Here is a 26,383-nt window from a genome sequence, read left to right as displayed (position 1 = left end):
TTGTATGAGCAGAACGTGAAGAAATAAATAGAAAGGAAATGTTACAGAAATTCTTAGTTCATTTGATGTTATAAAAGGTTTAGAAAGATACTAAAAACTTGGACAGTTTTCCACAATATATTACTCAGGAAAAAGTGAAACAATAAATTCTACTTGATTTTTTTTAGAAGAGACACTTAAGTACATATTTCCTTCACGGATGTTTAAGTCTGTAATATGTACATTAAATTTTATTAATGCAATATGGGTCAGATATTATAACTTTCAACTCAATTAAAAGCTGTTCCTTTCCCATGAAAAACTCTTTTAACAGGTTTAACTATTATAAAGATAAAAAGCAACTAACTGACTCATTTTAGCTGTAATGTTAAAAAAGATTAGAACCGGAACTACCTAAGCATAAAATGTGTCCAGCTATTATTATGCCTATGCATATTATATTATTTTAAATGAAAATTACATGCAGTTACATAAACACAACACAAAAAGGAATAACAGGAAAAATTTAAATTTAAAGCTCAATTAGCAAACTCTAAAGTTTACTTGTTCTTCAGGAGGTGTTGCTGCTGTTGTTTTGCAGCTTCAATTTCTACACAAAAGTCAAATATAGCACAATGAGTAAAGGAACAAAAGAAAAGAGGAAAGAAAGAATTGCGCCAACACAAATTATAAAGAAAATATACATGTAGATCAGAAATGACTGAAGGTTGAAAATTTATATTTAGGACGTAGTTTAATAATTAGCAAGTTGTTCAAAGTAATAATTATCCCTTAAAAGAAAGATAAAAAACACTATAAGATTATATTAAGTGATGATGAACTTAAAATTTTTGGATGAATCCTATACTTTTCAAAACATTTTATTTTATACTTCTTATTTTATAGTTTTTTAGCAAATTAGCAATCTTCAAATCCCCATAGTGTAGGACATGATATAAACTGCTTGGTTTCAAATGCAAAACCTACCAAGCAATGACAGTTCTATTTTGAGAAAGAGAGATAGGCCGAAAGGAATACTTTCTCAAGTTTTAAAGCATGTTGTCACACTTCTTTATTCTTTCCTTTCATTTTGGTTCAAATAAATTTCTGAATTCTGCAAATTTAATTTCGCTTTAATTAGAATAGAAACATCTGTATTCTTCACAATTATATCCTTAATTTGCTATAACAAGAAAAAAGGACATTTTTGAAAAGAGCAAACAAAATGAATAAAGCATAGATGAATTTGATTAACAACATTTTTATGTATCATTCCTTTATTTTTAAATGCGAAAAGTTATTAATTTTAAGAGAAAGTTCTTTTTATATATATATAATTTATAAAAAAATACATTTAAAGTAAGAAAAGTTTATTTAATAAAGTTTTCTTTGAATATTATCACAGGCTTAATTAGCTTCAAAAATTAAAATGATTGTTAAATATATAAGTCAGCAATATTTTTTTTATAAAAAATTTGCATATTTTTGCTTTAAGAAAAATACTTGTGAAGCATTTTGGGTCCCTACACTATTTTGAGAAAACTATATCCTGACTTTTGCAGGTTTTTCCTGACCTTTTACAATAAAATTCCTGACCTGCCGTTTCCCACTCCAACAAAACTTTTAACATTGCAGTTACAATTAGTAATAATATGATACTTAGTCATAAGTATCATAGATTGAATAGGATAAACACTTATATATTAAAGTGGAATTGTGTAATAGCACTTTATATCCCAAATTGTATTTTCAGAAAACTTGTGAAACATACTTTTAATTATCATGATTAGATTAAACTTTTAGTGTGTTTTTGTAGTTAGATACGAAAACTATTCAAATAAAAAGATTAAGAAAATCTGTTGGATTATGGAAATACTATATTATTTAATGTTAAGTGGAACCAAATGCATGAGTGTCGTCAGGATATAAAGGGTTAATTAAATCTGCGAGATATGTATCAGTATCTTCTAATAATATTTAATCTTAAAACATACTAGAACATTTGTTACATTAAAATATTAATTTGTAAAAATCACAATTTTACTTAAAACTGACGTTTCTCTTAAAAGATAATATTGAAATATAAAGGGGAAAAAAGTCAAGAAAAGTTAATTATATACAAATAAAAATTCATATAGAAAAATTATGCAACTTGTGAGAAAAATCAAATCATAAATATCTTTTTTTTTTCAGTATTTTTAAATTTATTTCTGTAATACTGTAAGCTTCCGGAGAAACTCAGGGGCTCCCATGTTATATGATATTTCTCACCGTATTTTGTTGTTTGACAATTTCTGAATCAAGAACATCCAGTTCTGTTGCAGCAGTTTTCGTCAATTTAGATTTTCTTAATTTCAAATCATCTATCTTTTCTTTTATTTGTTTTCTAGAAATTTCAGCTTTTTTATTCTTTTTTTCCCCCGGCTTCTAATGCATGTCTTGTTCTAGACCCTTTTACAGCATCTAGCATTTTTTCATTAATGTTTTTATTCCTTCTTTCCTAATGTCTCATTTTTTATTCCATTTATAAATGAAACATAATCCTACACACGCCTTTGTGAAACAATAGAGTCTTCATTGAGGTTTTCAACCAATAAGCTTTTATTGATTGAAAACCCTTCTTCGACTGTTGCGTTACCATGAGAACAATTTTTATAACCTCCCACAAATTTTCACTTTTTTTTTCTCCATTCAAATATTTCGAAAAAAATGATCTAATCACTTTTGCTGTGGATTAAACCCTAAGAAACTCGTTTGCTCTTCTTTTTTTCTTTTTTGGCAGCATCACAAAACAGTAAAAATTTTTTTTTGATTTTTCTGCTGTTGTTTCAGCTGCTATTGTCTGTAAACCAGTTATTCACATAAAGAGCAATAAACCTAGCAACACTATCAAAAATTCCTTATCATTGGATAAACAAGAGGAAAATTGCTAACAGGACAGGTTCTACCAGGGAAAGAGGAATGTTATTATGAGCAAATTACATATTTCGAATTACAGAATTTTTTCTTGAAACTTTATTTTTGCCTGTCAGTCTTTGAATGAACTATAGTTTTTTTTTATTTTCCTAACTTTATGAATATGTAAGAAAAATCCTGACTATTTCCTGATTTTATGAATATGTAAGAAAAATCCTGACTTTTTAGCTTAATTTTAGAATAGCCTGACATTTGCAGGTTTTCCTGACCATGCAGGAACCCTGATTTTACCAAACCTCAGTATTTTTCACCAAAAATCACATTAAAATAAAATAAAGAAATTTCAGCAACAGTACTGAAAAAAAAGTCCTATCTTGATGAAATCAAAGTAGACCTGATAAATGCATAAACACATTTTTGGCCTTTTGATAAGAAAATATACACTAAACACACTAATATTTCTAAATTTAAACTGTTAAAACTCACTTTTTAAAAATAAAATATTTCAATGGAAAGAACTATTCAATACTATTGTATGTCCTGGTGCATAAGTAAACTTTTCAAATTCCAAAAATTTTACAAAAATATGCTTATACATCGGTATAGTTCATTCAACAGGAGTTGAAACTTGGCTCTGCCTCCATCATGCGGTTTTCCAATGATACTATTTTGCTATTTTTTGGGAAAAGGATGTTAACAAACCTTAAGAAGGTTACTATTTGGTAATCGTATGAGAAAAATATTTATTTCGCAATCTTTATGCATATTTTTTTTAACATTAAATATTTCATAAATTTGATGATATTTCTCTCTTTGGAGTGAAAAGATAGTCCTTTTTGAGACATTTTGCTGGGAAAACAGCAGTTTTTAAATTAAAAATATATATTCAATTAGTCAGAGTAATGAAAGGTATAACAACGGATGATAAAGAGAAGTAAGTGAGTGAAAAAGAATTCACTGTTTGCGTTTGGTGTGCATTAAGGGTTGTCTCATTTTTAACAGAGAAAATGTTTATCCTATCCTGCGCTAAAATTGACTCTGCGCCTGAGTAGTTGGAGCCAAGTGCCAACTCTTGGTGAACCAATTATAGTAAAGTTGGGCATTCATTCAATGTGAAATATTCATGCATTATAAACTATAAGATATGTATGAATAACTCAGTATCACTTTACTCCTTTCAAAAACTATTTTGACTATGTTATATAGAATTAATTCTGAATTTTCTCTCATATTTTCTTTACATATATTGGTTTTTTAAAAAACAATTCCTTAAAATACGTTCCGAAAAATTAAGATTAAGAAAAGTTAATATATTTCAAAAAATATAACACAATGGAAACTTTTAAGACATACCATAAAGCTACAAATTTAAAGATTTCAGATCATCTGTCAGATTCAGTAACATTAACAATGTCTTTATTTGGATCTCACATTTAAAACTTCATTTGCTGAGTCTTACAGAAAATAATTTTAACCCCCATCCAAAGAATTTGTATTTCCACACTTTTAAAAAGACTTCACAATAACAATTGAATTTATATTTTGGAGATGGTCTCAAACATCATCTTTACTTAAGAGTAAGCGTATCATATTCAGAGAGATTTAACAATTTTATTTATTTATTTTTCAATTTTAGAATTTTTCATACTTGGTTTACATAGTGGTTGACTTGAACACCTGACATACCAGAAATTTGATATGTTTTAATCAAAAATTGGGTTGACTTTAATCACAGGATATACAATAATTCATCTATTTAAGATTATTCATAATAAACAGTAGAGTAAACAGAATTGAAAAAAAAAAAAAAAAACAATAGAAGTCATAATATTTATATCCAGTACACCTGTTTAAAAGAAGGAATAGAAAACAGACAATATAATTTTAATTTAAAACACTTAAAAAAAATTTTGTTTTTTCTAAAAATTCTAAAATTGACATTTTAGATTTTCAATTCATGGCTTTCCGTGACTAATTCCAAGAATTTTTCATGACTTAAGGTAGTTACTATTTTCTCCAAAAAAAAAAACAAAAAAAACACAACAATAAATTTAAAAAAGCATTATAATAACGTTAATTGAAATGATAGATAAAACCAAAACTGTTATAATTTGCATCTTCATATTTATGGATTTTAAATTTAAAAAACAGAGTAATGAAAGAGTTAAAGCAATAAAATAGCTGAAAAATACAGAAATGTAAATAATTTTTTCTTTCTTTCTGCAGAATTATATTCCATAGATACTTTTATTGTTTATCTGAAATGAAATAAATACATCTGATTTTTCTGTTCTCATTTCAAAATAAAAACAATTTGCCAATGACTGGCTTGCTTCAGCTGGAATTTTAAAATGATAAAATGAAAAATTCTGAAATCACAGAAGTTTAAAAGATAATTCGCTCTATAAATGATGTTTTTTCTTTCATTTTTTTGAAAGATTATTTAAGATTAATTTTTTAAATAACTTTAAATAAGCAAAATAATATTAAAAAACTCTTAAAAATTAAATAATAAAATGGTAATGTCCTGAAATGATGAATATTTATCAACTAAAATTAAAAAATGAAAAAGAAAAAAGGCAGTTTATTTTAAGTCACATTGAAAGAAAAATTAAAGGAACATTAAAATGAATATTACATGCATAAATCAAAACTTCAACATTTAATTACACACACTAAACTACGAAATAAATAGATTTAAACAATATTTTAAATTTTTTTTTAAAAAAAGTTGAGTTAAGAGTAGGGCTTCAAAAATTGGCCATACTGCACCAAATGTAAACAATATTATCTGATTCAGATAAACTGATAAAAGTTTGCTATTAACTAAGTCTTGAGCGAAGAAAAAGAAGAAAAAAAAGGGAACTCGGGTACATTAGAGACAACCTCTAAGAGGATAACCAAAACTTATGAGAACAAATTTGCGAGTGGATTTTAAATAATAAGCTAATTTAGAGTAAATTATAAAGAAAAAAGTAATATATTTACCTAAAATGAGTAATTCGGCTTTCAAGAAGTATTCTTAATTGTACCTCAATATCAGCAAAAATATCTCTTTTCAACAGTCACAGTTTCAATACCGTCAGGCCTTAGGCAGAAAATAATTTTCACTTTTTTAGTACATTATTTTCGTAAAACACATATAATATTACAATAAAATTAGCATACTAAATTATTTATAATATACATAAACTTGTTCTTAGCATTGATACAATCTTTATAATAAGCTATGAAGTTTATTTAAAAATGTTTTTAACTTACACTTTATACATTAACTTTACATTTCAATCAAAAAAATTAATTTAAAAAAATATTGTTTCTTATAAATTTTTACCAAGCATCATTCATATAAAGTAAATGATACATAAAAAAATTGGATTATTAGAAATGATTAAAACAAGAATACAGTTTGAATAAATAAAAGTTTTAGATCTTTAATATGTAATTTATGCATTCATGTCACACTGCTTCATACAATTTAAGCTTTATGAAATAAATTAGGTATGTTTTGTCATTATTTTAGACACTGAACAAACCATCCAAATGTAATGCATAAGTAGAAAAATTTACTTTTATAATATAAGAATGTTTTTCATTTTTATGTAAAGTATTGAATGATAATGGAAATTTTAAATTAAATTGAAAATAGCACTAATATGAATGTAAATTATTTATCTTTCTTGAGATGATTTTCTATTTTTACCACCTATTTCTAAATCATTTTTCAATATTTAATAGATAAGCACAATAAAACTTAGTAGCAAAAAAGAAGTTTAATTAGTTGAACCACTTTTCAAAGGAACTTAGTTAAACTTATTACAAAAAATTCGCCTTACTGTAAGTTACAACGCAATTGTTTTCTACCACAAGCTTATAACTTATTTTTCAAAACATTTTATTTTACAAAAATCTCAGTAACTTTAAAAGCTGTAATCCTTGAAAAGATTAATATGAAAGTTTCAGATATTTAGTTCATTATTTGTTTTTAGCTAAATATAATCCCTGAAATAACTTTATTTAGCTTCAAATTAATTTTGTATTTGAGGAAAAAAAATTCACTTTAGACCTTATAACATTTAATTTATTTATTATAGAATTTTTTAAAAAAACGTTATTACAAAAGTGGTGAAAAAAAAACATAGTAGGATCTTCAACAACTTATTATATGCTACTATTCCAATAAACCAACATTTTGTCCACATTTTTTAAATACTCTAAGCAGATCCATGCTTTAATATCAAACAAATATAATTTCATTTAAGTTAATTTCATTATGTAAAATTATCATAAGATTAAGAAAATAAATAATCATTTCTAATAAATGTAAGCATTAACTATACAAGAAAACTTTTTCCAGCTGTAACTTGTAACATTAATACTTTAAGAAATTTAAATTGTGCATACTTAAGATTAACAATAAATGATCAATTATGATACAACAGTGCACCGTATCAGGTATTAGCTACTCATAAATATATTTTTACAACAATAACATTAATCACAAAACAATAGTTCTAAGTCTTACATAACAATAATATGAAAGAAACCTTAAAGGAAAATTTTGAATAATATTAAATATTTCAGTAAATCCAGTAACTTTCCAGCTATGTTTCAGTGCTTGGCAATCTAGACTAACATTGCAAACAAGTGGAAAGCAAAAAGAAATTAAGAATACAGAGCAAAAATGTTTTTCTTTTCTATAGTCTTTTTTGAATCTATTCTAGAAACATGTGACCACTAACTTACATAGCTGCCAACACGGATAAGGAAAAAAAAAACAGTATATTTTAAGAGATATAAATTTCTTGATAATTGTTGCATTATGTATGTACTAAATATTTTACACATAGAGAATTTTAGGGATTCTTATAGTCATCAAAATAGAAAGACTGCAATATTTTCTAGTTATGTTTCACATTAAACATACTTGAAATGTTATAGTTAAAAGATTTTTTAAACGAATTTAAAAAGAGAGTTCTGAATAAAAATAGACTGAACATTTCTGAATAGAGCAAAAACAATTTTGAGCTATTTTTTACAAATGAGGTTTACATCATTATGTATCATTAATATGTTGGGTCTTTGTGCCAACTAAATTAAATGAACGCCAAGTACGATACTACAAATAATTTTATCAAAAAAATAACATATTTTATTTCTTAAACATTTTAGAACACAACAACATTTTTTTATATATCTAACTCCATCGCCAAAACGAATTCAAAACTAAAACTTATAATTTTTCAAAACACGTTCAAATAAATTATTTAAATTTTACGTCTCTACATATACTCCCCTACCAGTAAAGAATGTCACATTACTAGTAGGAGAAATACATAGTAAAATTCAGGTTTTGAATCTTATTGGAGTCTTTATTATTCGACCAGTCCGAGATTGTTTAATCGCTGATTTCAGCTCAGGCTGGAACAGAATCTTTACTGGCAGTGTTGCAGGTATATTCTTTGCAAACGTTTTAGATGTAGGTTCTTCAGCATTTTCTTCTGGTAATATATAAGCTAGCTTCAATCTATATATTGTTACATTTACTTCATTATTCTTTATCAGAAGGGTAAAATACTTTGGTGTTCGGTTGATAACTGTATAGGGGCCTTGGTATGGTGATTCCAGTGGTTTTCGAACTCTGTCTGGGCGAATAAAAACGTGAGAAGTTGATTTCAAATATTTTAGAATTACTATTGTGTTGGTTTTCGATCGGTCTAACTGATTCCATAGCTTTTTGTAAATCATTTATAAAAGTTTCTGGTGACGTATATTGTATATTTGCCTCAAAAAATTCTTCAGGAAGTTTAATATTCTCTCCAAACACCATTTCTGCAATAGTATAATTAGTATCTTTCTTGATCGCAGTTGGTAAACCCAAGAGCACTGTTGGTAACGTTTCACTCCAAGATATATTGTTATGTGCTTGTAAGGTAGCCTTTATAGATCTGTGTAAACGCTCTACCTTGCCGTTACATTGCGGATGATAGGCTGTGGTACATGAAAGCTTAATACCGTAAATTTTTGCCAAGGGTCGAAATATTTCGGATAAAAATATGGTTCCACGATCAGTAATAAGCTTTCAAGGTACTCTGAATCTTGCAATCCAACCGCTATAAAAAGCTATTGATATCGTTTCTGCAGTAATGTTTTCAAGCGGAATAGCTTACATCCAGTTTGTATATCTGTCTACACATGTTAAACAGTAGGTGTTACCATTTGATGGTGACAGTGGACTTACAATGTCAATATGTACTTCTTGAAATCCTCCTGATGGCTTCTAAAATTCACCTAATGCTGTTTTTGTATGGCGGGTAATTTTTGATTTTTGGCATGGAATGCATGATTTCGCCCAAAGCTGGACATCTTTCCTTAAATTTGGCCATATAAACTTTGAGGAAATTAATTTCATTGTAGATTTAATTCCTGGATGGGATAATCCGTGAAACTGATGAAATATCTTCATGCGGAACTTTTTAGGTACATATGGTCTAATCTGCTGCGTTGAAGTATCACACCATAGATATTTTCCAGATGGAAGTGAATACTTCTTAAATAACAAGTTTGCTGATTTTTGACATGTTTGAAATTCTTCATCTTGTTCTTCGGCAACTTGGTCATAATCCATTACGGCAATTTCCTCAATTCTTGATAGAGCATCCGCTATCACGTTGCTTTCTCCTGCAATATATTCAATTTCTGTTGTGAATTTGGAAATATATTGCAGTTGTCTAATTTGGCGTGGAGATGATTTATCTGACTTTTGTAAAAATGCATAGATTAATGGCTTGTGATCAGTATAGACAGTGAATTTTCTGCCTTCAAGCATATGTTTGAAATATTTAATAGATAAATAGATTCCGAGAAGTTCTCGACCATAAGTACTGTAATTTTGCTGTGCGTCATTGAGCTTCTTGGAAAAAAATCCAATTGGTTTCCAATTATCATTTTCAAGTTGTTGTAAAACTGCTCACACAGCATTATTTGAAGCATCTGTGCACAATGAAAGTGGTAATTCAGAATTTGGATGAGACAGAACAGCAGCATTTGCCAAATCATTTTTACATTTTTCAAACTGCTCAATAGCTTCCTTATTCCAAGTTATTTTCCCATTGTCCTTTTTCTTTAATCCTTTCAAGTATTCATGTAAAATGGCTTGAGTATATAGCTGATGAACGTTTTCAGGCAGTTTAATATTGCTAATAGCTTTAACTTTATCAGGAAGGGGTTTTGATCTTTCATTTGTTATTAGAAAACCTAAAAATTTCAGTTCCTTAACTCCAAAAACAGATTTAGAAATATTTACTAGTCTCCATCCATACTTTTGTAATCTGACAAAAACTAATTTCAAGTGTGTTTCGTGTTCTTCGTCCGTAGTTGATGCAATTAAAACATCATCCAAATACAGGAAAACAAAGTTTAGTCCTCTGAATACTTCATTAATAAATCTTTCAAATGTAGATGGAGCGTTATGCAAGCCAAAACTCATTATGTTAAATTCATATAAACCGAAGGGAGTTATTATTACAGTTTTACGCTCATCAGCTTCATTAATTGGAATTTGAAAATATGCTTTATGTAAATCCAATTTAGAAATTATTTTAGTACCCTTTAAAATGTGATTGAAATCTTCTAGCCGAGGTATAGGATAACAATCTGGTATTGTTTGAGCGTTCAAGCGTCGGTTGAAGGGAACTATTTTCACTATTCACTATTTTCTGTAGTCATCTCAAAAATAAGGGTCACCAATTTGTTGGGTCTTTGTGCCAACTAAATTAAATGAATGCCAAGTACGATACTGCAAGTAATTTTATCAAAAAAATAACATATTTTATTTCTTAAACATTTTAGAACACAACAACATTTTTTTATAGATCTAACTCCGTTGCCAAATCGAATTCAAAACTAAAACTTATAATTTTTCAAAACACGTTCAAATAAATTATTTAAATTTTATATCTACAAATACTTATTTAAATATTCAACCCTATTCAATTTTACCCTTGGTAACTTTTTAATGATAAATGTTTTTTTTTCTCGATTTTTAAAAGTTAAAACCAAAATCAGATGACACATAAAATTAGACTATTTAATACCCACATCTAAACACACAACATAAATATTTAAAATGACTGAAATTTTCACAAAAATTAAATTTAATAATTTTAATGTACAAAACCGAGGATAAAAGAATGAAATTTTTTTAAAGCAATACATTTCATTAAATTTGTAGTCTAATGAAAAAAAAGGAAGAATTTGATTGTTGAATCCTAGAACACTTATCACTTTCAATATTTTTATTCACACAAAAGTACTATTAAATTGGAATATTTTATTTATCATATTTGTTTTAGAAGCTCTGAACATTAAAAATATATATATATTCACATAGATTTAGGATAGGAACAAAGAAATCTTTTTTCAAGACTTTAAGTCAGGAATTTTTTAGGGAAAAATTTTTTTTTCAGCTTTGGAATAACATAGATAACATAGGTTTTGTGCAATAACAGGATCCTATTTGCACAAATTCACAAAACAGAACTCTGGTTGAAAGAATGTGACTCAACGCTTATTTTATATTCACAAATTACGAGTAATTTTTTCACAATGTTTCAAAAACAGGACCTTTTACAAAATGTCTGGACAGATCCCTGCTTGAATATGAAACTCTATATCGAATTTAAAAAATGCAAAAATACAAATCATGATGCTTAATTTTTTTATCACGCAAATATGAATCACGATGCACAATTTTTAAATCATGCGAATATGAATCCCTATGTCTAAGTTTCAAAGCACGTATAAATACGAAAATCGGTTTTATCCCAAGGAAATGATTTTTAGAGAAACTTCAGAGGAAGGAATGAGGACTTCAATACTTTTGCTCCGCGGAAATTAGGGGGGGAAATTTAAAAAATCTGAAAAAAAGCGGAAATTCGCAGAACAATCACATCCCTGTAATTAAAGTGACAATTTTAGTGTTTTTAAGATTTATTAATCGGTAATTAAAAACAATTAGTAAAACAAAAGGGCCCTCAGCAGCTCAAAAGCAATATTTAAAATAGAACTCTCACAGAAGAAAAACCAGCCTAATGCACCGGTTCTTCTTCATCTACTCTTCTTTCTAGATACGTGGTGGCTCAGGGGCTAGAGTGTTCGCCCTCCAATGAGGTGAATCAGGTTTGAATCTCAACTATAGCTGAATGATACGAATTACGCACGCAGCTTGCACCAACCACAGTGCTATTGTAAAATATCCTCAATATTAGACAGGTCGAGGGCTAGAGTCCCCTTGCAGTCAGTCTAACCATGGGAGGTTTTTCTCTCTCTTTAACGGAAATGCAGGTTAATTCAATCAAAAAGTCCTCCGCAAAGGCAAATTTCTCCCAATAATTGATCCAGGAGTTCTCTTGCCTTCTATATTGGGTTCAAAATTACAAGGATACAGAGGTGAACGTTAAAATTGGGTGGGCTGTACAATGACGGTTATATAAATATGTACGTATATACTCCTCATTTTAATTATTTAATTAGGGGCGTGAAAACTCGCTCTTTAGCCGTGAGCTAATCACTACACACCTAACGTGTCACAATAATTTTTAGAAGAACAAAACAATTATTTTGGTCTAATTTTCAGTACACATTTTAACAGCAAGCTTGAAAAGAGAAAGTTTCCTCTGATCTTAACTATTCTTAAAAGGAGTCTTATAAATCTATATAGAAAAACAGTTACCATTACTACAGCTTTGGCCACACTAGTCAAAACATCAGGCCCCGTGAATGGAAAAGTATCTTTTGTTCAGTCAGGGCAAAGATTTTAAAGCATTTGTCAGGTCCGACATTTTTCAGCAACTGAATAAAAGAAGCACCCCTAAAAAGAACAAAATTAAAAATGTGCAGATAAAAAGCTAAATATTTAGTAAGCCTAGAAGATAAAAATAAATAACTAATAAAGTATGCAATTAAAATTATAATTGTTTTCACGATATTAAAGTGAAGACATGTCAAATAATATTCTAAGTGAAATTTATTGAGTTAGGGAATTTAAGTACTTGGGTTCAGTTGTCACTGAAAGCAATGATATTATGCCAGAAATTAAGCAAAGACTAAATGCTAGAAATCGCAGTTATTTTGCACTTAAGAGATTGCTAACATCAAAAGTAATAACAAGGCTTCAAGTTTATAAAACTATAATCAGACCAACCTTTATCTATGGATCATTTATATTATATATATATGGATATATTATCAGAGACATGGACTCCAACCCAGAAACAAGAAAAAATGGTGATTACCTGGGAAAGAAAAATTCTTAGAACTTCACTGGTGTGCAAAACTTAAGCAACAAGTGCGTTTTTTGTCATAACTCTACAAGAAATCCTCCGATTGACATGAAATTTGAATATGATGTACATTATTTTGTACTTAAACGATGGTAAAAGAATAATGGCACAGAAATGAGTATAAAGCTTAAAGTAGGGTATGGAACAAAAAAAGGCTTTATTTGACAAATAAAGTGGCATTACACATGATTGCCTGAAGAAGCGTAAGTACAACTGGCAGATGTTCCCTAGTATGGGATATGCCCTCCCCTTACTGTAATTGTTGTTTGGCATCGTCTCTCCATGCTAAGCACCAGATTATCCAGGAGTTCTTGGGGTAAACGTCTCCATTCCTCCTTTAATGCATCTCTCAGCTGATGGATGTTACCAGGAGGATACTGTCTTGTCGCAAGACGTCTCCCTAACGCATCCCACACATGCTATATGGGATTTAGATCTGGAGAGTAAGCTGGCCAATCCATTTGTGTGATATCTTCACTTTCCAGTAGCTCTTGAACATTAGCAGTATGGTGTGGCCATGCATTGTCATCATCCATAAAAATGAAGTCTGGTCCAATGGTCCCTCGGAACAGATGCACATGGGATAGGATTACCTCATTGCAGTAGCGGTCTCCAGTTACAGAACCTCGGTCGAAGATCTGAAGCTCAGTCCGCCAGTTCAACATAATGCCACCCCAGACGACAACTTCAGGACCACCGTAACGATCTCTTTCCGCGATGTTATTCGGGTGAAATCGAGCTCCAACCTCTCTCCAGATCAACTGACGTTGAAAATCGCTTGTAGCACTAAAACGACTCTCATCTGTGAAGAGGACGCGACTCCATTGATGAGGTGTCCAGGTTTTGTGTTCTCTGCACCACTCTAAACGGTGCAGCCGATGGCTAACTTTTAAAGGTATGCAGCGTTCAGGACGTCTAGCAAATAAGCCACCTTTGAGGAGGCGTCTGGCCACTGTAAATCTTGATACTTGTCGTCCTGTGGCTGTGCACAGTTGCTGAGATATGGCGCTCGCTGACTGAAAACGGTTTCTTTTCGCCTGGAGGACAATGTAACGGTCATCTCTTGGTGTCGTTTTCTTTGGACGGCCACCACCAACGTTCCGAATAGCTGTACCAGTAGTTTTAAAGGCATTCCAAGCACAAGAAACAACACTTTTGTTGATCCCGAACTCTTCGGCGACACTGGTCACACTACGCCCCTCCTCAACCTTCCCAATCATTCATCCTCGAGTAAAGTCGTCTAAATGATTTGTTGAAGACATGTTTCACAAAACAAATCACTTGCACTTGCAGCGAATGTCTCTAACTACGGTGCTCTTCATCCTTTTATCACAGCTTTGACCTGCGCGCGCCGACCCACGAGGTTTACGTACACTTACATCACCTACGACGTTTTATTTCTAAAATTTGCATACAAATAATCTTTCTACTGAATTATGTGCATATTATACAGCAATTTCATGGCTATCTTATACTTTGTTGGGGAGCTGTGGCCGAAAAACCCCTTGTTGCTTAAGTTTTGCACACCAGTGTATTTTTGGACCTTTCAAAGAGGGTGATGTGTGGAGAAGGCGATACAATTTTGAAATTGCAAGACCATTTAAAGAAAAAGGTATCATAAATTACGTAAAGGCAAAGAGAAGTCAATGGCTAGGATACCTTGAAAGAATGGAGGAAAACAGAGGCATTAAGAAAATATTCAAGGGGCAGTGCCAGGGCCAGAGGAAAAGAGGACGACCAGCCAAGATATGGTTATGAGGTGGAAAAAGGCCTTAAGACTCTAAAAGTCCAAAACTGGAAACAAAGAGCTAAAGACAGGTGACATTGGAGGAAAATTGTTAGTGAGACCATGGTCCAACATGGACTGTAATGCCAAGGAGTTAGTTGGAAATTTATTGAAAAAGGATCTTTTATCTCATCCCAGTTCCCTGTAACTTTTAGCAAAATACAATAAAGGTAACTTTGTAAGATAACTTAGGAAAAATACTGAGTGATTTCACACAAAACAGTTATACTTTTCTCCATTTAAAAATAAACTGGATATCTAAAATATATTGATGAAAATACTTAACAGAAAAAAATATTTATTGATTTAAAATCATAAGATCTTAACTATTTTAAATGTAACATTGATATTTTTAAACAAAAAGATAGATAAGACATTTCATCAAAATGTTTAATTAAGTTTCAATTAACTGCAAAATCAGAATTTAATTAAGAATTATAATTTATAGTTATTAATAAGAATTTATTGTTTAGTATAGTTAAAATATCATCCTTAAATATCTCATAGATCACTTTCGAGTGGTCGAAATTTTTCAAAAGAAGAAAATAAGAAACAAAATTCCGAGTTTGTAAAAAAAAAAATTTAAAAAACCTGCATTTTCCCCATTAATTTAGATGATTTTTTAATTCCCTGTATTTTCCAGGTTTTCTTTATTTTCAACATGGAGTTGCAATCCTGGCAAGGTAACAAAACAAAAAAGGATCTTATAAATTATGTTAAAAAGGAAGGGAAAAAAAAGAGAAATAAATTAAATAAAAAGATGACAAGTATGCTTTAGGGTCATGTCAGCTCAAGAAAGCAAATATTCTGAAAGGTAAGTTATGAAGATAATTTCAATCACAAGTCACTAAAAAGTAATAACTTATTAAAAGTAATAGTTAACATATATCGTATAGTATTTCACACCATTAGAGAAAAAAAAGATACTTACCACTCCTTTATTTAAATTTCTGTTGATTTTACAAAATGCATGAGGTGGATTTTCATTCCAAAAAATAAATTTTTAATAACAAAATAAACTTTTAAACATACAAATTTAGGGGGAAAAATAAAAAATTTATCCTTTTACAACATTAATGTTCTCATGGCAATAAAACATAAATAATTCAAATTTACTTCAATTTAAATTATGGAAATTCTGATAAAATGTACTAATTTCAATTTAAATTTTATACACACATTAATATTCACAACATGGTTTCTTAGTTATTCACAAGTGGTTTCATGGTTATTCACAACATGGTTTTTAATACAGGTTGAGTCTAAATGGTTTGGTGGATGGTTAAGAAATAAAGTAAAGCAACTTAAGATGCAGGATTATATCCGTAGGGAATGGCTAAAAGCAAAGTTTAGATTAGCCTGACAGGAGTGGTTGAGCTGCTTGTTCGAGAAATCTAACATAAAATTGAAATTAACAGTGAATAAATATGAAAACATTTATTTGTTAACAGCCTCAGAAAATGTAGAATATGCAATGTTGGTCCAGGTGCACCAAAAAGATGTCTAATAATAGAAAAATTGTTTTTAATTGGTTTAAATGTTTACAGGAAGGGAAATAAACCACGCTAGGATTATGACAAAGGAAATTCGATTTGGCAATAAACATGTGTGGCATACCATTATATATAAAGCATATGTGACAATCATTAATATCAAGCATTAGCGACTGATGCTGTTGAACGACTGCCTATGAGAAGATTCAGAATTAACAATGGCAGTTCATTTACAAAGATTTTGGTAAGCAAAAGATCTGTCCCAATTTTATCCAACACAAGGAAAGAGGTGTGGCATCAGTGCCTCAATCAAACCAAAAAGAGGTACACACAGACCCATTACAGCAACTTAATCAAAGATTTTATTTTAAATTTATAACCGTTGACGAATAGCCAACCCAATTTTTAGGTTTACGGCTACTAATATTCAACTAAATATCATTGTAATTTTGAACCCAATCCAGAAGACAAGGGGACCAGGATTGGGAGAGATTTGCCTTCGTGGAGGACTTTCAGATGAAACTAAACAGCATTTGTGTTACATGGGCAGGAAAGCCATAAAACCTCCCATGGTTAGCGTGACAGCAAAGGGACTCTAACCCATGATTTGGCTACCACTGAGGATATTTTACGTTGGCACAATGGTTGGTGCGAGCCGGGTGTAGAATTCACATTGACCAGCTGCTGCTGAGATTCGAATACGATTCACCAGATTGGAAGGCGAACACTCTATCCCCTGAGCCACCATGACTCTTAATCAACGACTATCATAAGTGCTGAGTGGGTAATTGGTGTTGCTTTTTAAGGTTGCTTGTTATTTTGTTTTCATGTTTCTTTTACTAGCTTAATGCTTTCATCCATCTATCTTTGTAGGCATTCCTTGTAGATTACTTACACTTTGATAAAGCAAAATCATATGCAATTTCACTATATTCTCACCGTTTAAGAGATATTTTTACTAATTCAACAATACTACTGAATAATTTAAAATAAAAAGTAAAAGAAAATATAATTGGAAGACGTTAGTGGGAGAGAAAAATAAAATAGATATATTAAAACTATTAAAAGACATATTTTTTAATTTATTGGATTTCGAAAAAGGTTCAAGTATACCCTTTTGACAGAATTCACCTCTATTAGCATGCACTTTCAATTTCCTATGTAGAAGTTATTATTAACTCAACCTAATACCAAAGAAAATGCTAGATAGATAAATACATTAAATTTTCATTGTTATTATTCATAAAAGAAAATTACGGCAATAGTAGAAAAATAGCCACCGGCCTAATAACAAAAAGATTTCATGAGTATGTACATATTTTCAGAGTCACACACATGCATCTATTAAATCAAAAATAGATACATAAAAACTAAAAATACGCCATCTAACACTTATTCATTTATTGAATAAAATAAATTTAATAAACTACAAAGGCACAGTTTATAAACTAATAATAAAAACTGCAAATGTGGCAATGAAATTTAGCATTATATAAAGCAAAATTTTATAATTATAAAAAATTTAATAAGCAGGTTAAAAATTAAACATTTACTCTAGATCATTATATTAAATATTAATAAAAAAAAGTTATTAAAGTGAATTTAGATTATTAACTAAAGAGAATATATAACATTCACAATCATGAATAACTATGTAATTTTATGACAGCAACACAGGAGAAAAACACCAAACTAAATTAGTATACCATCTCGTTACAGTCCATTGACCACAATGGTCAGCTGGTCAAGGGATAATTTTTTAACTGGCAAATGTTTTTTATTTTTTAAAACTCCCTTCCCCCCTCCAAAAAAAGTCACACTTTAAGTGTCTCGCACTTGAACCAAACCTATAATTTTAAACTGCATGTGCCATCTTGCTTTGAAAAATTAAAAAGGCTCTAGAACAGACAAATAACTTGAATATTTTAAAAGTTGGCATACTTTCTAAAAATTGCCAATTTAGCATCATTTTCCCACCCAGATAAAAATTATCCAAAAAAATGCCCTACTCTCATATTTTGCAAATTTTATGAGCTAAGGTAATGCAGCATTGGAGTTTTTAAATATTCAAATATTAGAACATAAATACTTTACATTTTCCCAAAACTGTGGTTTTTCTCCATATTGATGCTTTCTTTTATATTCAGAATAAGAATAGATGGAGCTGGCTAAAGATAGGTCAAACTTAACCTAACAGTCAAGAATAACCCCAGTAAGCACACCCCTCACGGCAAGCGTAAGCTGGCATTTTCGGAACGTTAACGGCAAACACAATGGGGTCCGTTACCGTTGATTTTGAGGCATTATCGGAAGCGGCGGTATAACTCATCACTTATATAGGCCCGGAAAATAAAAGTGCTGTTTGGCCGTTTGCACTTAATTGGTTACAGGACCTTCATATGTATATCATAAATTAATTGTAAGGTTACAATGAATTATTTTATTAATAATGAATAAGTGTAGAGTTGGTAAAAAAATTGGTCAATAACTCGAAAAGATGAAGAAAGAAAATAAAAAAATAACCGAAGAATAAAATATTAAGCATATTTTATCGGTTTTGTTTTTCTCCTATCTTTTAGCATAAAGAGGCGGCGATATAATTCGTCACTTATACAGACCCGAAAACTAAAAGTGTCATTTGGCCTTCTGCTATTAATTGGTTACAAGACCTTCATTGTATGCCATTATTAATTTTAAATAACAATGAATAGATTGATTAATAATGAGAAAGTGTAGAGTTGGAATAAAAAATTTTATTAACTCGAAAATTTGAAAAAAGATAGAAGAATAAAATCCATAAAATATTTAGCATATTACGATTTAAAAAATGCACTTTCATTGTTCTTTAAAATTTGCAGAACTTTTACATAAAACATTAAAAAGTTAGCATTTATTATTTTTCTATATCCTAAATATGAATTCTGGAATTGCTTATTAAATATTTTTAAAAAGTAATTCGATTAAAAATTCGATTTGAAATAAATATTTTAAAATTTTTAAATAAATATTTATAAGAATTTTTTATCCCAAAAATCATTTTTTGAAGTATAATATTTAAATCCGTTTATATTCTTTGTTTTGAAGTAAATATTTTTGATAAAATTTAATACTATTTCCCTTAAAAATAAAATTATTATAACTTATAACTAGAACAATTCTTAAATTTATTGAAAAATGTTCTTATTTTTATTTTAATTGCTTATTATAAAATCCTTAATTTGTTGTATTAAGTATTTATTTTAAAATAAAGACTTTTCTTTTATTAGATAAAATATATATTTATTTTTAATGTTACATGATTCCTAAAAATTTATTATTTTAATAATAGATGGTAAAAACAGGTAGTTAAAAAAATTTCTTATAATAGCAGGAAAAAGCTAAAGGTCCGTTCTTGTTTGTATTACGGCATTTTAGGAAGAAGCCTAAAATGAGCTACTATAACTTATAACTATGTACATATATATATATATAATTACCTTTTTTTAAGCCTTATTTAAAATTAAAATTAATACGCAATTCAGAAATGAAGAAGACATTCAGAAAAAGTCAATGCATTTACAGATAAAAAGAAAAAGTTTTGTAAATTGCTGAAATCCTCCTTTTAATCATACATTTTTTTTAGTTCTAAGTAACGATTTTTTCTGAAATATACTTTTTCATTTTATTAATTTGCAAACTTTAATTACAATTTAAGTATTATGTTATAATAAATGTTAAAATAGGACATTTTTAATTTATATAAATTGTGTTCATCTATTTAAACGTTCAATATTTAATGTTTATTTTAACTTAAAATCTCAGTTTAATTACTTACTTTTTAAAAACAGGATTCAAAAAGGGTTTTAAGAATTTTGCATAAATAAAATGCATTTGAAAATAGTAATTGCTAAAGAAATTCTGTTTTTAAAAATTCGTTTTTAAATAATAAAAAAATATTTGGAATTTTTATTAATTGAATTTCAAAATATTAGGCAATTTACAATAAAATGATTTACTGATAAAATGATTACTGATAAAATGATTTTATTTTAAATTTTACTACAGAATATAAATGAAAATCAAAATTATACTTTAAAAATGCTCAACATATTTAGTTTTCATTTACATAGCAAAAATATTTTTTCACCAGCATCATATTTATATTTAAAATAATTAAAAAAAAAATCTCTTAAATGTCATATAGAGAGGGAGCTGTTTATTATTTTATTATATTAATCAAAATTATACTTTCAAAATGCTCAACATATTTCTTTTTCATTTACATAGCAAGAATATTTTTTCATGTAGCATCATATTTATATTTGAAATAATAATAAAAAAAAAAATCTTTTAAATGCCATACAAAGAGGGTGTTGTTTATTATTTTAGACGTGTTTCAAAAGCGTCCGATAGGTGGCAGGAAAACTATTTTTCTAGCTTTCACATCATATACCTCCTCCGCAAAGGGAGAAAGAGGGCTTTATTTTCTTCAGAATTCGAAAAGATTAGAACAGTCAGTTTCATATCATATCGCTAAAAATCAAAATAAGAACAACAGCATCAAAGATTATTTTCTTTTAAAATATTATGGCAAAACAACAGTATAAAAGAAAATGGAAATCCCTTTCCATAAAATAGCATGACTTAGTGATGGTTAATAAAATTAATTTCAGTTAACTAAAGTTCTTTTCAGTCATAGATGACTTAATACTGTCAATAATACTCTAAATAAAACCTATTTTATATTTACTAATATGTTATTTTTTAAAATTTAATGTTATTTATGTAAAATAAAATTTGCAAAAAAAAATCGTGCCATCACTTTTTTAAGTATTCTTATTCTTTGCGAGTGGAAAGTTTAATTTTTTTCCTATGAAGGGGAAAAATACTAATTGAGCTCTAAAATCAAAAATTCGTTCTTTTCTTAATTGAAACTATAGAATTATGCGAGCGTTATGATTTATGGGGACAGATAATCCATGCTATCCACTACGACAAATCTTACATTAACAAACTAAAATGTTATAGAAGAAATAAATAAAGTTATTTTAATTAATTATAAACTCTTTTTTATTTAAAAAAAATTAATAAAGAAAGTTAATTTTTAATGCTTTAAACTTTTATGAATAGAGCTTTTTTATAAGTAACCCTTTCTAGTTCAAACGAAAATTACTTTTAAAATGATGTTGTTCTTCTTATGGTACTTGATATTTATCTGGTAAGAGATTGATCATAACATATGAAAGCATCAAAAAATGAGCTGTGAGTTAAGTAAATTTTTCCATGATATTGGGATAAATAAAGTAATTTGAGTAAATCTATTTTCTTTTTTATAATATTCTGTATGTTATTATACCATTCCTTTTAAAGAGAATTTCTTTTAAAAATGAACTCTATAACTCGAAAAGAAATCTATGACTAAAATTAAAAAAAGTAAAATAGTTTGAAAATCAATTACTTAATTTATGGTGAGCTTCTTAAACATTCCTGAGAAAATATATAATAATTGTAGCAAGGATAATCATATTTTTTTGACTAACCCTAAGTTGTATTAAAAATACGGTTACATAAAACTGTTATGTGTTATATGAAAGTACTTCTTCACTCATGATGTTCTGATGATTTTTTTTATCTGCTCTTCTCTTTTTTCTTTTTCTAAATTACAGTAAAATTTTCACTAACGTTTTCTTGACTTATCACTAATTTAAGAAAAATTCTCTTTTATGAAACTTAGATAAAATATATTAATACACTTTTAAAACTCAATATCCTATCATTTATTACAGGGATGAAAGCAAGGAATAGAATATGGAGGGGGGCTTAAACACCTCCCGAAAAGAAAATAATTGACAAAAAATAATTTCCCTTGTAAAATAAGAAATTTTCCCTACTCTTGAAATAGTAAATTTTTCCCTATGAGTTTTTAGTAAACATTTCAATCATTACTATAAAAATAATCTTAAATACTTATGAGAGAACGTTGTCTTACAATAATTTCCTTTTATTGTTTAATAAAAAAGGTTTGACAGAAGATGCAAAGCAAATATTTTGTATGTAATGATTTCCTTCCTTCCTCAATGGCACGACAGCCCCGGGTGGGCCCTGGCCTTCTCAATCAACTTCCTCCAGGCCTGCCTCTGCCTGGCAGTTGTCTTCCAGTTTGAGACTTTTAAGACTGAAAAGTCTCTTTCCACGCAGTCGGCCCATCTCAGCTTTGGTCGACCTCTGGGCCTTGATCCGATGGGCTGAGCTGAAAAGATTATATTTGTCGGACGCTCTCTGTTCATTCGAATGATGTGACCAGCCCATTTAATTCTTTGAATTTTTACGTACTTGACAACTTCAGGCTCTCTAAGGGCCCGATAGAGTTCTGAGTTTGAACGTCTGTACCAAGTACCATCAACTTGTTTGCCCCCAAAAATGGATCTTAGGATCCGACGTTCGAAGATTCCCAAGGAATTCTCATCTTTCTGTGTTGTTGTCCAAGTTTCTGAGGCATATGTTAGGATAGGTCTGATTAAGCATTTATAAATTAACAGTTTAGTATCTCTTTTTAGTAGGTTTGAGTTTAAATATTTTTTTAATCCATAGAAACATTTACTTGCACTATTGATTCTTCTTTGTATTTCGGGTGCGATATTGCCATTAACGTTGACTTCAGAACCAAGATAAACAAAACTGTTTACTTTTTCAAACTATGTAATGATTTACATATGGAAAAAAATTTTTTTATGAGTATAGCATTATAAATTGAAGATAAATGCAAGATAAGTTAATTACGAATTTGTAATAGTTAAGAAATGCGATATTATATATTGCAAATTTAAATCCCTTCCGGAAGAAAAGTCTACGGCTTGATATATAATATTTTAAAATGTATGAACGAATGATAAAAGCACAAAATTATTGACGAAAGATCCGATACTTCTTATCTTGCGGTTGAAAATTTCTTAAATTATATATTTTTTCCAATAAAACACAAGTTTCAAGTGAAAAAAAATCCAAACAGCATGATTAAAGAGACAAGGTGTGGGGTTTTGTAGGGTTGCTTTGCTTTTGATTCTCTAGAATCTCGCCAAAAAACATTTACACGGGTATCTGTAAACTGATCGGTGTGGCTTTTGATCAGAGAATGAGAGGTCAACCCCCCCTCCACCGGGCTTGACCTTCAAACCAAAAGCTTTCGCTATCCATATCAAGCAGAGAAGAAATTTATATCTAATATTATATTATAATTATAGAAATTTATATGTGTTGCGATAGCATAAAATGTGTCATTCGGAAAATCTTTAATACAAAAATAAGCAACTTCATTTTACATTAACCAATTAAAGAGCAGAATAATTTTTTTTAAACTAGAATTATTTCATTTTAAAAAGTTTTATTTTAAATTCAATTTTTTTAATAGCAAATTAGCCTAAAATAAACATTACAATTTTTTCCCTTTCAATTTTGCTTTAGAGTTAAATTTATTATATAATTAAATTCAAGACTTACATAGCACTCCAATTAAAGCGGAAAATAGTACAAGAGTCATAGTACAAGAGCATAGTTTAAAAAAGGTTATCAATTTTTTCTGCTACTAAATCAATTTAAAATTCAAATCAAAAGACATATAAAAAAAACTACTCCTTTCCCAGTAACTATTGAATAATGAAAGAAACATAACTTGCAGTGGCAACACAAAATAATAAACACACATTTAATTATTTTCAATGCTGATTTGGAAAAAATGTTTCCTATGCATGCATTAAAAAGATTCCTTGCAACTAATTCTTTGGGGGAGTTAACAGCTATAAGTATGTGTAAAATGTTTTAAATCTCTGGGGTTAGTGGGAGAACCCTGTTTGAAATAGAAAAAGAACATTAAGAGTACCGAAATTTCGACTTTTATCGAGTGGAAATATTAGTATAGTTTCCAATTTATAGTTGAAGATACAGAAGCTCAATATTTCAGAAAAAGCATAATTGTTTAGATGAAATAAAATTATTTTGTAATTAGGACTTATTAGGGGAGATCTTTAAATCATGAACAGGTGAAAAATAAAGCAGTATTTCTTGCTGCCTATAAATGACAATTTTCATGCTACAAAAGGAAATAATTTTCATACCTCCCTTTTAATTAGTGGAACTCTTTTAAAATTAGTCAAGTAGAATTCCGAAAATAATAATTAATGCTAATAATAACTTTTTCAAAAACACCTTAGTTGATAAATTACTTATCATGCAAATATTTCACTAATAAAATGATTTTTAGATTGTGACATGATTTATGCCGCAAATGATTTGCCTACAGTTCATCGGCCTCCACAGTCCAACTTTTGGAATGATTCTAAATGTGCATCATACACTCACAAATAATAGTTTCTCGTCATAGATTATTTGTAAGCATCCTTTTGTTTTTCTACTGGGAGGCTCCGTTACCTGTTCGCTTCGCTCATCAGCCACAGTAGTTGCTTGTCATTTATGATTGTAGATTAAAAGAGGAGAACTCTTTATGTCCCCCTTTCTTTTATAAAATTACTATAGTATTGCCATTAGTTGTATTTTGAAGATTACTTAGTTTAGCAAATAAAAACAAGGAAAAAATCGGTTCTCACAGAAAGTTATTACACAATAAAGATGCAGTTTCTGTCCATGCACAAATTTTTTTTCTTCTCAGAACCAGTTGCAGTGGACATAAACCATTCTTTTCCCTTGTTCTTAAAAGTTGTTTTGCTCTTAAAAGTTGATTAAAAATCATTTTGTTTGTAAAATATATAACTACAGTGGTACCTCGAGATACGAGTTTAATTCGTTCCGTAACCTTGCTCGTATGTCAATTTGCTCGTATCTCAAAGCAATTTTCCCCATTGAAATTAATTGAAATGCCATTAATCCGTTCCAGCCCCAAAAATGCTACCCCCAATTGTTTTTGTTACGTGTTTTTGAATAAGAAAAATGTATTTATAAATGACAAATATTGTATAAAAACATAATAAAAGAAAATGTAAAGCAAAAAAAAAAAACTGGTTTTATGAAGTGTGCATACATATTTGTATTTTGATCACTTAAATGCAAGTTGCACACATCTTAAATGCTACTGTATGCTTAATTTTAGTCACTGCTTTTCTCTTCACCGGTCTTTGCTTTTTTAGCTGGATTAAAAAAAACTGTCCAAGGAGGTTTGTTTCTTCCTCCTTCTCAGAATGCTGCAGAAATGAGTTAGGCGAGTGTCATGAAATAGTTCCGATGCACGACCAGATGCAACTTTTTCGGGATGTTTCCTTGCACGAACTGTGAAATTCTTGCCCACATTCCCAAGAACACTTTTATCTCACTTGTAGAGATAACCTCCTCCACCTCTGGCTCTTCCTCGAAACCAATTTCTTGCAGAACCCCCGAATGCTGCTGCGACGGTAACTCTTGTAATTCCTCTGTCGTCAGTTCCTGAGAGTACTCCTCGATGAGCTCGTTCACGTCTCTCTCACCCATCACCAGGTCCATGGATTTTCGCAGAGACCCAATATCCTCCTCCACTGGCACTTTGGGTTCGAATCCTTCGAAGCTATAGACTCAGGTCACAGCACAATTTTCGGCTACAGACTCACTCTGGCCACAGCTTCTTCCATGCAGAGGTCAAGGTCCTCGTTGCAACGCTCAGCCAGGCCTGATCAATAATTCTGAGGCATATCACGATGTTAAAGTTGTCCTCCCAGTACTCTTGAAGGGTGAGGTTTCTGTTTTCTGTCACCTCAAAGCAGCGCCGGAACAGGTGCTTAGTGTACAGCTTTTTAAAATTAGAAATCACCTGCTGATCCATGGGCTGCAGGATAGGAGTGGTGGTAGATAGAGAACCTTTATAAACTTGAACTCTTCGAGGATGTCATGTTCGAGGTTCGGTGGGT

At 29.6% G+C, this 26,383-nt stretch overlaps 1 protein-coding gene across 3 annotated transcripts in view; it reads right to left on the bottom strand.

Moving 5' to 3' along the window:
- LOC147806616 (DENN domain-containing protein 4C-like) overlaps nucleotides 1-26,383 on the bottom strand; it is a 57,869-nt gene that overhangs the window by 5,718 nt on the left and 25,768 nt on the right. For all 3 annotated transcript variants that reach the window (XR_015436017.1, XR_015436015.1, XR_015436016.1), the window contains exons 4-5: nucleotides 12,629-12,766; nucleotides 5,884-5,983 (exon numbers count right to left, since the gene is read on the bottom strand). The gene's annotated coding sequence lies outside the window, so the exon portion shown is untranslated. The remainder of the gene's footprint in view (nucleotides 1-5,883; nucleotides 5,984-12,628; nucleotides 12,767-26,383) is intronic.

The sequence above is a fragment of the Parasteatoda tepidariorum genome, chromosome 8 (genome assembly GCF_982258835.1).
Source record: "Parasteatoda tepidariorum strain Cologne lab strain chromosome 8, Ptep-v5.0, whole genome shotgun sequence".
Lineage (NCBI taxonomy): Eukaryota > Metazoa > Arthropoda > Arachnida > Araneae > Theridiidae > Parasteatoda > Parasteatoda tepidariorum.
The sequence above is the reverse complement of the archived record's forward strand: the minus strand, read 5'-3'. Positions and strand labels throughout refer to the sequence as shown.